The sequence below is a fragment of the Mirounga angustirostris genome, unplaced genomic scaffold, assembly GCF_029215605.1.
Source record: "Mirounga angustirostris isolate CCGP_5_RB_7025 unplaced genomic scaffold, mMirAng1.0.hap1 SCAF_6, whole genome shotgun sequence".
In the NCBI taxonomy this organism is placed as follows: domain Eukaryota; kingdom Metazoa; phylum Chordata; class Mammalia; order Carnivora; family Phocidae; genus Mirounga; species Mirounga angustirostris.
The window spans coordinates 77333007-77348286 of record NW_026991714.1 but is presented as its reverse complement, the minus strand read 5'-3'; the positions used below and the strand labels follow the sequence as shown (position 1 = coordinate 77348286).

The following is a 15280-nucleotide window of genomic DNA, read 5'->3' as shown; positions in this document are numbered from 1 at the left end:
AAATGACAATAAGCCAGAGGTCTCCGAGAGTGGGGATCCAGTAGATCCAGGCAGGGACCTCAAGGGTCAATCTTTGTGGATTCTGTCTCTAGAGCAGTGCCAGAAATTTTCCCACTAAGGAATTTCTGACTCAATGGGTCTCATGGAGCAAAGGGGGTTGGGGGCTGGGGCGAAGGCAAGGGAAGTTCCCGGCAAAATGCAAATAGGAAAATGAAACTTAGAAGTTCAAACCTATTTTTGGAAAAACCAAGGACTTACGAATTTAGCTTTTAAAATAAAACCACCACAAACTCCGTATGGGTACAATCTGCTTTAGTATTCTGTGTGGCACTTTTGTTTTTAAGGTTTTATTTATTTATTTATTTATTTGACAGAGAGAGAGACACAGTGAGAGAGGGAACACAAGCAGGGGGAGTGGGAGAGGGAGAAGCAGGCTTCCCGCTGAGCAGGAAGCCCAAAGCGGGACTCGATCCCAGGACTCCGGGATCATGACCTGAGGCGAAGGCAGATGCTTGATGACTGAGCCACCCAGGCGCCCCTGTGTGGCACTTTTCAATTTTCAATAGCTACACACACACACACACACACACAGAGTCTTTTTATCAGCCACCCACAATACCTTGAATGCTACAAAGTTGCCTTTAGGGTTCTCAGTTAAAATGGGTATTGGGGAGATAGTTCTCTGTCAAATAAATAAATAAAATCTTTTAAAAAAAGAAATAGATCAAAAGCTAAATAGGATGCTCACTTTGGCAGCACATATACTAAAGTAGAAATAATGCAGAGAATATTAAAGCAAAATTATACCACTGAACGGGATCTGTCATGTACATTGTAACAGGATGAGGGGATAAACATACTTAGACACTTGTCAGATTTCAACATTTCCCATGAAGTGTGGTACAATATTAACTGAAGTGGATGGAGAATATGTAAGGATGTATATTGCAAACCTTGGAGCAACTGCTTACCCATAATGCAAAAAGATACACTAGAACAAAAGTAGAGAAATTAAAATGACATTTAGGAAATATTCAAATAATACAAAAGAAGGCAGGAGAGAAGAGAGAGAGCAAACAAAGGCAACAAATAGAATAAATCATAAAATAGTAGATTGAAATCTAACCATATCAAATATGACATTAGAGGTTAATGGACTAAAAAATAAATGGGGATTGATTGTTTTCCTAAATGCTCTGTCCCCCAAACTCCTTTTTGACATCAATCACTATGGAAACTAATAGTAGCCAATCTCTTATTTTCCTGCTGCCTGAAGACCAGCTGAATTTAAACTCCTCTCCTGTTAGTTGCTAGCAATTGATGACTTTGTTTCTTGTCACTAGAAATGGGTAATTACTAAGTGGTTCCATCGGGCAGCAGCCTTTTAGTTCTCCAGAAACTAGAAATCTGGCTTAAATAAACTGTTGGAAAAGCTACAGATCTGTATGTCAGCTCCCGGTCAGAGACCACCCTCTGAACACCCACTCCTGTTTTCTAGGGTAAAATGCCGCAAGGGCAAGAAGAAAGATATTGCACAAATTGCTGAAGCCACTGCCTGCTGGGGCTCCCGCCTGCATTGTAGCCCTCACTTCACAAAGGTAAAAAACAAAATCAAAATCAAAACGAACAACAAACAACTCTTCAAGTGCTTAATGCTGTTGCTTCTTGCTTCTTGCAAACCCATCAGAAAAATATCAAACCCACATGATCTGGAGAGGAAGGGCTTAGTCAGATAATGAGATTTGGAGCTAAACCTTTAGCAGATGGAACTTAAGGAAATACGTCTCCCACTCATTCTTAGCTTATTCTGTTTACCCAAACACTCGGATCCTAACTTAAATTTTAATGGGCTGCATTGACAAAATTAAAACAAAATCATATGGCGCCATCCCACTGAGTCCCTCTGCAAAACATCCCACATGAGGTTTGCTCATTTTGTGTTTATATTTGTCCTTAGCTGTTCTTATTTCATCGAGTGAACAAGATGAAAAACAAATATGCCATCTATTACCCCACGCACTTGGAAGTGACACACTCACCCATCCAAACAACTGAAGTTTTAAACTGTAGGGAAAGGAATGGTAACAAAATTATGTGTCTTCTCGGGCTACCTAAGAGTAAAGATTTTTCTTAAGCATCGTATCTTACATCCAAACATTAAACGTGAGGGATTTATGGATTGCCTGAATACTGGGGACAATGTTCTATCTCTAAAACCTCATCTAAATTCATCGTTCTTTCCAGTTGTGGGTGCAGTGACAGCTCAGGTGTGTCATTAGCATAGTTTTCAAAACGTGTGTGTTTTCTGAAGGATTGGAAGCATTCGTTCATCATCAAAGCCCAGGCAGAGTTTATCGTGTACCAACATCCACGTGAGAAACATGTACTGGGCACCTGCGAGCCCCGGGGCATTGTGATAGACGCTGGAGATACGATGGTGAGCAGTCAGAGTCCCCCCCTTAGCCGAGTGAGTGGGAGAGGGGGCTATGAATGCGACGATCATACATACACATACTACTACAGACACAGGTAAGTGCTACCCGAGGAAGGCTCGATGCTAGTAGAGTGTAGTTGGGAGTGGGTCAGGGGGTCAGGGAAGGCTTCCTTGAGAAATCCACCATCCCAGAGATCTGAAAAAATCTAAGTAGGAGTGACCCTTCCCCCTACAAAGGCTCCTGACAGAGGAAGCCCAAAGCTCTGAAAGTCTCTGTTGCACAACAGACAATATGCCCTTCTGGGTGTGTTTTTTTCCTTTCAAAGACACACTGAGGCAGAGTGGCTGCTTAGATTACAACAGGAGTTTAGGCATGGCTGATGTCCCAAACGTGCCAGAATGTAGAGATGTTCATTTCTTCCATAGCAGTTTTGGGGTTTTTTTTGTTTTGTGGTTTTTGGTTTCTGGGTTTTTGTTGTTGTTGTTGTTTGTTTTTTTTTTTTTTTTTTTGAGATAGATTATTGACACTAAAGTCAGTGGAGTTTTCTGGGAGATGAGAGAAATGAAGGCCAACGGGGCATGGGAAAAATCTACTTTAATCTTATGGAAATAACCCTGTGCTCCCATTTCCCCCATCTCTACCATCAGGATTTACTTTTTGGCCAACAATCAAAATCCTACTTACTGAGTAGGATTGAGTACTGTTCCGTGTGCGGCAAAACAAAACAAAACAAAACAAAACAAAACACCCAAAAAACAAAAAACAAAACAAAACAAAAAAACACAAACAACAAACACAGAGAATAGCTTTCCAAACTCCTAACACTTTCATTTTACTGGGATGTTTCTCCTCATCCAGAAGGATCCTCTACCCAGACGCATTTTCCATCCGCATATAGTCTGGGAACAAATAAAATAATGTAACGCTTTACCCCAAATTCCAAACCCATACCAAGTTCTGGCGGACGGAATCTTTTCCTTCTCAGAGTCTGAGAAGTCTTCCTTCCATACGCCACTTTCCAAGAAGAGGGCTTTAAAAGGCATGAGTGCGGTATAGGGACCTGCCGAATTTTGTACCATGTACACATTCTGTTACTAGAATAGAGGGCAGAAATTCCTACATCAACAGTTGCCTGAAACATTTTTAGCAGAGCCTCATTCCAGGAAAAGCCTCTCTGTGACTCAGAAGCTGCCTTCCCTTATAAAGTCAAGGTTCTCTGGAGTGGTATTTTGACTACTTTTGGAGGAGGAACTGCCTGCATCCAGTTGTCTGAAGAAGCCAGAGTTTTCTGTCCCTCTCTACCAAAAAAGCCCTCCATGGACAAATACGTGTGCAAAATGCAGCCCTCGCCTGCATTCCTTCAGGTCAGTGGAGAACCTGTGTTACCAGCATCCATGGTGGGTTTTTGGATAAAGTTCTCGTTGTCATGGACTCAGGAACACAAACATATTTTCAATTGTTCTATTGTGAATGTTAAGCCTAAGGTGACCAAAGACTGTGCATGTAGATTTGGCGGGTTCCTTCCCTGAAAGAAATCACCTATATCGTATGTTCTTGCTGCAGAATCAGGAAGTTCATTAAATGCACAGATCTGATCGCACAAATGTAGAATGAGATATTGTGGTTAGTCCAGTATTCTGGATAAATGAGAATTGCTAAATCTGACATATCCGAATGAACAGCTTTCAGAGACTTACATGCAAGCTTAACATACAACATATGAGTTAAATACAAATTATTATATATACAAAGGTGCTGAAGTGAATATTTGACTTCGGAAGCACTTGGCAGGATCATACCATGCCTTCAGGTCACAACTGGAAAAATCCCAATTACTGTTGTATGTGACATCGAAAAAGCAGATATTATCTGGGCACTCTGGTCATTTGAATTCTGGGTAAAATATAAACTTGCAGTATGATGATCATCCCAACAAAATATTGAGATATCCCATTCAAAAAACTCCAATTTAGGTATATTCCAAGTAGTTTCCCCAAGTGGGGGTCAGGAAGAAGGAAACCCTGTCAACCGTCTTCCTGTGTGGTGACAATTAAAACGTGTGCAGGTGTGGTGTGTGGACCTTCAGGCTTCTGGCCTGGCTGAAGTAATTCATAGAGATTCAGCCCGCTTTCTCGTATGGGCCTTTACGAGACGTGACTTAAAGGGAGAAAATCATGAAACAAAATGTTCTACTTCATATGTTCATCTTCCAGCTCTGAAAGCTTAAGACACAAAAGCTCTTATGTTTCTTTTTGTTTGTGTTTGTCAGGATGTGCTGCATTTAGCGATTTGGATTTAAGCAACGTGGGTTGCGGTGAAGATGCACACAGGGATGGAGCAATGCGAAGGGGCAGAAGATTGAAAATTACTAGAATCTGACATTCTTCACGATGACCCAATGAAGTGGATGTCACATCGTTCCCATCTTTTCAGATGAAAAAGAGCTGGCATGCTGGGTGATTGGTCCAAAGGGTGAAAAAGAGCTGGCATGCTGGGTGATTTGGACCAAAGATTGGTCCGAAATAAGTTGGAAAACGTGTTTGAATCCAACCAAATTCCAGAGCTTCTCCTTGATGATGGCTGTCATCATGGAGAATGAGAGTCTTGGCCTGTTCCAACTAGCTGGAATTTCCAACCAGCCTTTAAAGAAGGGGGAGCTCCTCAGCATGAAATTACCCTATAGGGTCTCAATTTTGTTGAAAAAGGAAGTGAATGCCTCGAATTCCAAGTTGCAGCTTTTGGAATTCTTGAGGCATCCAAAGAAGTCTCCCAGGGTCCTTCCTGTTCGCTTTCTTTTCTAGGAGCTAAAGTATGTCTGATGCTAAAATGAGTGTCGTATACACTCTGGGGCCATCCTGGCACACAGCCTGCCCTCCCTCAGTACCTCCCAGGCCACTTTGCTCCTTGTAGGGTCTTCTCACTCAAGCCCCGGGATCTTCTAATGGAACCCTAAGTTCCTAGTGCCTCCCACCTCTCTCTGGACGGTGACCATGTGAGCATCTCCTGACACCTGATGCATGCCTGAATTAATCCTAATTTAGGTGACAACTGGTACTGTGCCCCTTGACTACTACTTTATAGTTTTCAAAACACTTGAGCAGTTTATGTCTTTCTGTAAGTGCTATAAGCTCAGGAACCCCACAAAGTGGTTGAGTGGAAGTCATGGTCATTTTGCGAATGGGGAAACTGAGGCACAAGTCACGTGCCCCACCAATTGACGATACAGTTCTGGCTCCTGGGACAGAATTTCACCCACTCTATCTGAGACACACTTTCCTTTTGTGAAAACTATCAACCTCTCTGGCCCATTATCTTACAGAGGCCATCAGGAGAGTTTATATTTAAAAATTTAATAATCCAGAGATTGGCAGAGGGAAAAAGGACATTAAAATAGATGGGTCCACACACTTATGCTTGTGGGTGACAAAGCCAAGGCTGGAGGGGTGAGCGAACTGTTCAAAGCCACACAGAGTTAGTGGCAGAACCGAAATAGAAGGCAGGCCTCCAGTCTTGCCCAGAGCTTACCTCCCCATGGCTGTGTGTCTCCTACCTGCTCTGTTCTCTGAGGATGTATGCCTGGGACCCATAACCAATGAGAGACAATGATGATTGTAATGACAAACTGATCCTCGCTATGTTCCTCCACGTTTGAGAGTTCAGTTGCCATTATCCCTCTAGCCTCTCTTCTAGGGGCTTCTGGATAGCTCTTATTTCAATGTACCTTTTGGCTCCACCCCAGAAAATCTGGCTCAGGAGAGCCCCAGGAATGTACACTCCGACAAATTGCCCAAGCGATTCTGATGACTATGGTTCCATAAGTTTAGGCCAGGCGTTAAGAAACTCTAACTTACTAACTTTAACGATTGGGGTGGGAAAAATGATGGTTAGCTAACTGAAGGAACAATTTACTCTTGTAGGGCTAACTCAGAGACCAGCCATAATGGTGACCAACAATTGGTTAGGTGCACATTAGCCAAAACCCGTGGTGTATCATAAAACAGAGACTCGTCCAAGGAGTCTGCTGTTCTGTTAGTAAGGGGCTCCTTCACTCAGCCATCCCCGGGGAAAACCTGTCCTTTGTGCAAATGCAAAGGGGGGCATGACACCAGCCTTCTCCTGCTTTGACTAACGACCTATCTCCCAAACCGGTCCAGTTTGCTTGGCTGAGGGCTCTGTTCTGTGCATTGTTGGGTAGTTGATGCATACTGTTATCCCTCTTGTATTTGATCTCCTAGGGTTGGGATGCTAGACAGCCGCACCCGGCTTAAGAAAAAGAGGGCGAAGCTGTCAAGTTGCAATAATCCTAAAACGTGCTGAAGACAACCTGGAGCCAGAGAACGGCCCTATCTTATGCATCTTATCGGTTCTTTTCTTAAAATAAATTAGGAAAACTTTCTGAAAATAACGACGTCTGAGATGGTCATTGCAGCTCTTTTAAGGCTGGGGGGAAAATGGGAAGTTATGTAACTGCATTCCTGAGATTCCACTCTGGGCGGAAGGAAGGTTGGTGTGCCCTAAGGGAATAACCCTCACTCTGGCTGCCTCCAAAGGTGGCCTCCATGGCAACCATGGGGACCCACGGGCACACCTTAGAAAATAGAAGAGCTTCCAACAAGGAAATGCGATCGGGTACTCACAGGAATGATAGAGCATCCTCCACTTGGAAACATTAATCTAAGAAGGTTCGTTTGAACAGGCTTTTGAGAAAAGGCAGGAAGATGATTTAGCAGATTAGGAAGTGAGAAGGCATCTCAAGCTCTGGAAGTGGAAGGCAGGAAGGCTTCGAGGCTGGACTCTGGATTTGTGTGCCGGGGGCGAAGGGGGAGCCTAGGGCATTAAGGATGCTTGCCAAGCTTGGTGTGAAGATTGCAAGGGGGCAGCCAAGTGGGAGCAGTGGGAGGGAGCCTCCTGCATGTTCTTGCTCCCCGAATCCTTGAATATTTGTGACTACACGGAGGGAAAGGGGCCAGTTGGTATAATATGCAGATAAGGTGTGCAAAATACCTGGGCGCAGAGTCTAGACTGAGATAGGGCCTCTTAGGGAAAACAGAAATCAGAAATGAGGTGGCAGAGCAGGAGTCTTAGTCTAGCTGGAAGGTGATTAGAGCCTATAGCATGGAAATGAGGAATGAACGTGTAGAAAAGAGACCTTTAAGCAAACCTGAAAGGATGCATAGCTCCATGAATATTGCATATTCTGCCTGCAGCTTTACCAGCCACGCAAGGAAATTGGTCTGATTACTCCAGAACCCACCTCGGTGTTGCTTCAAGTGGTAATACCCAAGCTTGCCCCCTCACCTTCTCTGCCAGCCTTCAAGGAGAATGACACTTGGCTGCAGACAAAAGTCAATCCACCCTCCAAGGACAGAGATGTGCCAACACCATGGTGACCCAGAAGAACGGGCTGTTGGTGTGGTTCACAGGTCCAGATCTGAGCTGTAGTGGGTGCGTCTCTGCATCTCAATAACCTGTTTCTAAAGTGAAAGTTTGAGCGATTTCACCTGTGTTCTTCTGGTCCTGACATTCTATGCAATCTTCCCTCTGTCTTTACCTTCAAACAGTGTTTCCTACATCTCAGCGAGGAAGTACCAGGCGTTACCATTGGGTGAAAATCACAAAAGCCTGGAGACTAGGGTTTGCTGATGGTGCTCCAGAAAATATAATCAGCGGGGTTAGCACTGCTGCATTGATGGACCTTTCTACTTGCATAACCTATACATGACATTTCTGCCTGGTGCCAGTCATCTATCTGTGTCTCAAAATCCAGGGCAAGTTTTGCAAACTCAAATGCCTTTAGCGGCAAAAATAACTGAAAATGGCCAAGTGATTGATGCTTCTGATGAACAGGAAGCCTGTAAAGGGGTCAGCTACCTCTCAGCTTCTATGCCTTGCTGATACACTAGTTCAGAGTTGCTAGATTTTCCACTTTTTCAGAGAAGGCTGAAATTGCAAGTTTCATGTGTAATTCCCTTGTTTTTCAATGCAGGTAACTAATTCACATTAGATGAATGCTTTCTGTGGGCCTTCAGTTGGTAAACTGAGGAACACATGATCATACCACTCAATCACAGCCCCAGTGCTCCCTGGTACCCCACCTGACAGTATTTCAATGGATTATTAATTTTAGAAGGTTCTACTTTCACGAGGAACACGAAGATGCCAACAGTCCCCCTTCATAGTGCATCATCTGGGCTGCCCTCAGTTTCCCCGAGGTCCTGACTCCCACTATGTCTTCTGTTGCTCAGAGCCACTCCTCTGTGTGGCCAGGCTTCTGGGCCTCTCCCAACCCTTCCACCCACCACTGGTCATTTCCTTGACTATTAAAATAGAACACTTCAAAAATTAAATTAAAATAAAATAAAATAAAAGGAACACTTCAGGGATCCATGACTTGAGAAAGCGATAGGGCTAGTCTCTAAGCTTAGCTTTGCTAAAGCCAAACAAGGATCCAGTTTACCGAAACTTTCTGTGACTTATAAACAGCAATAACTGAATGCTTCCCTCTTGGTGAGACTGCTCTGTGACTAGTCCATGGCTTCCATTAGTGACAAATGAGTTTCAAAATTACATTTTATGCCACAAAGTCTGTCAACAGTTCATGTGTCCACACGCTGGCTGATGGTTCCACCTTCGGCCTGCCTTTCCTATGCTGTTTCTCTGAAGTCAGTGACGTGAATAAGGCTACTTCCTTCTTCCAACTTCCTGAGGGGGAACATGGCTACTTCTCTCCTGCGGTAGGTGCCCTACCTTCTCCACATGTCTATGGGAATATCCTGTTCCTCTAAGAATGCAGCTGGCCTCATCCTTTGTTTTCACCTCAGGTCTCAGGTCATGCAGACCTGAGTTTGAATCCTACACCCATCCCTCAGTAATGGTGTGACCTTGGGTAAGTTATGGAAACCCAGCTTCTGCTTTGTAATTTAAAGAATGGGTATGTTATTAGTCCAATTGATGCCTGCTGCATACTAATAGCTTAATAAATCTTTTTACTGCTGTTCTTCATGCTAGAGTAGCTCTGAAGTGCCCCCAGACCGCTCCTGTGCCTCGTGACCCTCCTCACATGGCCTCCTATATCCCAGGGTCCTTTGCTCCTCCATAGCTCCCTTTCTCCAGTGGGCGAACACTTTCTGTTCCTTAGCTGGGTCCACAACAGTGTCCGACTCTGGCCCAAAGCACTGTGTATATATATATATATACACACACACCTCCATGGTGTGGCTTTTTTTCTCCTCCAACATGCCGGGTTCCAATTCCAAAACACTCCATGGTGGTAATATCAACAATTCTATATTTATTCACTGTTTTGTGTCTAGAGGATCCATGACTTGGTTTCTAGACTAAATAAGTGAATATCAGTCTCCACTGGAGTCCAGCAAATCCACCCATTCACCATGTCATCCACACTCAGAGAATCAGAGAGTTACCAAGTTGGAAGGAACCCCAGGACATCACGTGATTATGCCCCTTCAGCCCAGCAATTCCCAAATTTCAGTATGGATACGAATCATTGAGGATCCTATCAGAAGTAGATTCCATTCTAGATGATTCGTGTAGATGCTCAGCTCTTAAGGAGGAGGAGTGTGACTCCCCATTCTTCAAGTGTGGGCTGTGTTTGGTGACTTCCTTCTGAAAGGTTTTGTATTGAAGGGGCTGGGAGGAGAGTAACTACAGGAGAGAAACCTGACAAACCTCAGCCGGGTGATTAAGACCAACATCAACACTGGTAAGTTCTCTTGATAGCATGTACACTTAATACAAAGTGATGAGAATGGCACTTGACCTCTGGAATCTTCCTCCCAAAATATATAACCCCAGTCTAACCATGCAAAAAACATCAGACAACTCCCAACTGAGGGACTTTTTACAAAATACATAACCACTACTCAAAACTGTCAAGGTCATTAAAAATAAGGAAAGTCTAAGAAACAGCCAAGAGGAACCTCAGGAGACATGACTACCAATTGTAATGTGGTGTCCTGGATGGGATACTGGCACAGAAAGGGACTTTAGGTAAAAGCTAAGGAAATCTGAATAAAGCATTGACTTTAGTTAATAATAAGGTATCATTATTGGTTCATTGAGTGTGATCAATGTACCATACTAATGTAAGAGGTTAATAATAGGGTAACTGGGTGTGGGACATGTGGAACTCTGTACTGTCTTCATGACATTTCCATAAACCTAAATGTATTCTAAAATGAAAGTGTATAGGGGTGGTGCCTGGTGGCACAGTCAGTTAAGCATCTGACTCTTGGTTTCGGTTCAGGTCGTGATCTCGTGGTCGTGAGATCCAGCCCTGCATCGGGCTCCCCACTCAACCAGGAGTCTGCTTGAGATTCTCTCTCTCCCTCTCCCGCTGCCCCTCCCCTTACATGTGCTCTCTCTCTAAAATAAATAAGTAAATAAAATCTTAAAATAAAGTGGAAAGTTTATTTTAAAAGTGTTATTCTGGGGTCTTCCCCAGGGATTTTGATTTAGAAGATGTGTTTGAGTGGGAGGGGTTTCAGTTTTGTGTGTTGTTAACACACTCTCTTGATGATTTGGATGCAAGTCAATCATCCATAATTTGGATGCTTTGAGAACCCTGGGTTCTTCTGAAGGTCCTCATTTTTGGCGGCACTTTGGATGCTTGTGTCCCTCTCCAGATGCTCTGATTTAATTGATCTGGAGTGTGGCCTGGGCATTTGAGGTTTTTGAAAACCCCCGAGGTGACTTTAGTTCAAGGCCATCAAGCTTAAAAATCACTTCCTAGAAGTGTGCTGTCCAATATGGTAGCCACGCACAGATACTGAACCCTTCCATCACAGCAGAAAGTTCTGTTGGACAGCGCTGCTCTGTATCATTGGTGTGAAGGGGATGCTTGTGATCTTCACCAAGAGCCTCTGAGGGGAAGAGTCCCTAAGGATTCCCTATGAGTAATACGTGGGAAAGGCCATGCTGAACCACTAATGAAGATCAGAGTAACCAACTTGCCCTTGTTGGCCCAGGACTTTCTCAGGCACTGAAAGTCCCGCACCCCAGAACCCCTTCAGTTAGAGACAGTGATCCAAGACTTCTGTAAAGAAGGGTTTCGGCCAGGAGGACTCTGGGAGGTTCGAGCCTAGCGGGGATAGGAGGCAGGAGCTGGTGTTGAGACGTTTCTCTCATTTGAGGCAGTTGCTGCCACCAGCTTTGTCCTGGGTGCCCAGGATTTCGTGACGCAGGGACATTGAACAGTGATGTCACCTGCCTTTGCGTGATGATTTAACCTCTTGCTCCCCACTGTCATGGTTGATGCTGACACATGCCATTACCCACACCTCTGTGTATGTGCTTGAACTCAATCTCTGGTCAAGCTCAGATGTGTCCGGTCTGAATCCCAGCTCCACCACTGATGAGCTGTGAAGCCTTTTGCAAGAGGTTTAGCTGACCTGAGCCTCCATATACTCCTACAAAAGGGAACAGTGACATCCCTTGGGGCTGCTGTGATGATCAGATGAGCTCATGGATGTAGAGAAAAGAGCTCATAGTACTATGTGATAGCAAGCAGGGTTATTTACCCTCTCCTCAGAATGCTCTTGACGTTCAGTGTTTGAAAACCCATTGTTAAGCATTTTCTGTGCTTGATTCAGTTCCACTCAAGAAACATTTACTGAATGTTCCAGGCTCTAGGAATGCAAAGATGAAACCAGTTTAGTCTTTGCCCTCAAACACCTTAGAGTCTAGCCTGGGAATGAGGTGTGTTGTTACAGAACAGCGTGATGAGTCCTGTGAGGGAGGTGAGCATAGAGTGGTATGTGCACTCGGAGGGGAGTATGGGGGGCAGGAGTGGGCAGGGGAGGCCTACAGGTCCGGGACAGCTAACTGAGCTGGAAAGGATGCAGAGTGGCAGAAGAAGACCTGGGGTGGGGGTGGGGTAAAGGTAGAAAGGTGAACGGGCGGAGGTCGCCCCAGGCAGAGAACAGCGTGAGCAGAGGTCCTGAGCTGGAAGCTGGTCTGATCTGTTAGTGGAAAAGTCTATCTATCGTTCAGTATCATCAGGGCAATGTTGGAGCATAGTACTTGCGAGGAGGGTAGATAAGGGGGAAGAAGCATGAGAAATTAAGTGCAGTTAAGAAAGACACAATAGAGAGTGTCCTTCTCCTCCAGGGATTTAACTCAGCTCGTAAAGCTCTCTATTGTGCACGGGCAAGCCTCATTTACCGAGTCATCTTTTGGTGACAACGAGAATGTTGGAAGTTGTTCTGTGTCCAAAATCCAGCAGGGTGCTATTCTGCAGCCCAGCAGGGATTCTGTGCTTTCAGAAAAGCAATGCAATGAAATAAACATAAAATAGAGCACTCTCTTAACCTTGAAACACATTACACATTCTAGACACTCTGAAAAGCTTCTGGGAGTCCCCAGGCTTCCTCTCTTTTCCTCGCTGGCTCCATGGGATCATGGAAAGACAGCTTTATAAAGTGCTCAGATCCCTCCCCTAAGACAGGACCTGGACACTATCTCCGAAGTGTCTATTAAATGTTATTAAGTATGCTTAATGTCAACATCATGCATGGAAATCTTTTTTTTTTTTTTAACTGAGAAACTGTTACAAACACCTTGGCGTGCAACAGGAAACATCTGTGTGTGTGCTGGGACAGGCTTGCCGCACGTGCATGCTCCCATCCTAATCCCAAAGCCTAGGGGCTTGGTACCTGAGATGAGAAAAAAAAAAAAAGAACTTTGCAGATGTGATTAAGTTACTAATCTTAAAATGGGAAGATTATCCTGTGTTATCCAGCAGGGCCCAGTGGAATCACAAGAGTCCTTCCAAGAGGGAGGCGGGATGGGTAGAGTCAGAAATTGAGATTTGAAGATGGTTTATTGTCAGCCTTGGGGATGGAGGGGCCACGCGCCAAGGAATGCAGGCCACCTCTGGAAACCAGATGGCCGGGAAACAGATTCTCCCCCAGAGTCACCTTGACCTTAGCCTCGTGAAACCTCATGGGGACTTCCGACCTTGAGAACCGGAACATAATAAATTCTGTTGTTTGAAGCCAGTCTGTTTGTTGTGGTTTGTTAAAGCAGCAACAGGAAATGAACACAGCGTGTCACGTTCTTCTGGCCAAGTTTTGCTCTCTGCCTTTGTTGTCTGAGATTGTGTCTTCCTCACCTGTAGATCCAGGTTCCTCTTACGGAACATCCGAGGGCAGGGCGGTGTCCCAGGCTCCGCTCATTTATTCTCTGCATCTCATGACCTTGTGATAATGTAGGATTATTAAAGGAGTTTTTCGTATAAGAAAGCTAAGGCAGGGGCTCCTGGGTGGCTCAGTCGGTTAAGCTGCTGCCTTCAGCTCAGGTCAGGATCCCAGGGTCCTGGGATCAAGTCCTGCATTGGGCTCCCTGCTCAGTGGGGAGTCTGCTTCTCCCTCTCCCGTTGCCCCTCTCCCTCATTCTTTCTCTATCAAAAAAATAAATAAAATCTTAAAGAAAAAAAAAGAAAGAAAGCTAAGGCAGACAGAGGACACAGGGCTGGTAAGCAGTAGATCCAGAACTTGGTCTCTAAACCGAAATCCCTCCAAAAGTGTTTGCCTTTGTACAAAGCCAAGGTGTGAGGGCTGATTGTCACTGCATTCCTTCCTTATGCTGCGTGTTATTCCTCTCGAGTGTAGCGTGCGAAGTGTCCTCTCTTATGGGAGAGTCCTTGGGCTTCTCAGATTTTGAATTAATGAGAAGGCTACTAACATTAAAGCCATCTACCGAGCACTTGCATAACCTCCAAATACCAGCCCTTTCACCTCCATAGGAGGTGTCAAATCAAATTTGCCATGAAGATCCTGTGATGCTCAAGTGAAGAGCAGAGCCCGGCGAAGGCCTGCAGGTGAAGTGAGAGGGGCTGTGTGCGGTATGGGCTTCATGCCTTTGTCTGCTTGGGCTGTCTTAGGACAACTCAGCCTTTGGATCTGAGATTTCCAGAACCTGGAGAATGTCAAGAACGGGAGATAGGCGGGGTGCCTTTCTCTCACTGTGTCTTCTCAGATGAGATGAATTTTACGAGCTGATTAAAATACAAAATAGCCAATGAGTGTGATTAGTCTGGAGAAAGCAATTCCTACAGCCCAAATTTTCAATAGCAGCAGAAAATCATTTTCCTTACCAGAATCCAGATGGTATAGCTGTTTGCCAGGATTGACATGGTCTAACTGAAGTCTACAAGGTGATGGGGCTAGAGAATAATCTAGAACTTGTTAGGCAATTATTGAGCACTCACTGTTTACTCAGCTCTAGACTGGGCCGCCGAGAGGATGAAACTTATCCCAGATCTTCAGGGATTTACAATAATAAATCATCACTGGATAATGTTACCAAGAGGGTGTGTGTGATGTTTGTAGAACAGTGCATCTGGAGAGGATTCTTGACTGTGTGCTTAGGGTTTGGAATTTATTTTAGAGTTTTCCTGAATTGCAACCAAGTCATCAGACAGCTCTGTTTTGCTAATTGGCTCATAACTCCTTGGATACAGAAGGTAACTGGCCACTTGGCTGGAGATTTCTTTGCACACACACATACTCAGGCGGTGCTGCTTTCTCTCAGTGAAGGGACTTGGATGGGGCATGGAAGTATAAATCTCAAACTCAGACAATGAGACCATTTAATCACTTGATGAGAAATTTATTTTCAGTTATAGGTCCTCCCTGGTTAGTATCATAGATGAAGAAAAGAAAGGAGCGGGGAGGAAAAGAGAGAAGGAAGGGGGGGAGGGGGGAAGGGAGGGAAGGAGGGGAGGGAGAAAGGAAAAAAAGGGAAAAAAGTCCTAAGAAAAACGAAATCTTGAGTCTCCTTGTGTGTCTGTTTACATCATAATCTGGTTATTGTCAGGGCCGTGG

General features: G+C 44.6%; 1 long non-coding RNA gene across 1 annotated transcript; it reads left to right on the top strand.

Moving 5' to 3' along the window:
- The first annotated feature begins 1438 nt into the window (after positions 1–1438).
- Positions 1439–6792, top strand: LOC123846378 (uncharacterized). The gene is made up of 4 exons (XR_006791273.3): positions 1439–1598; positions 2312–2529; positions 3642–3799; positions 4705–6792. It is a non-coding gene; the product is annotated as an uncharacterized LOC123846378 (long non-coding RNA).
- Positions 6793–15280: the final 8488 nt, after the last annotated feature.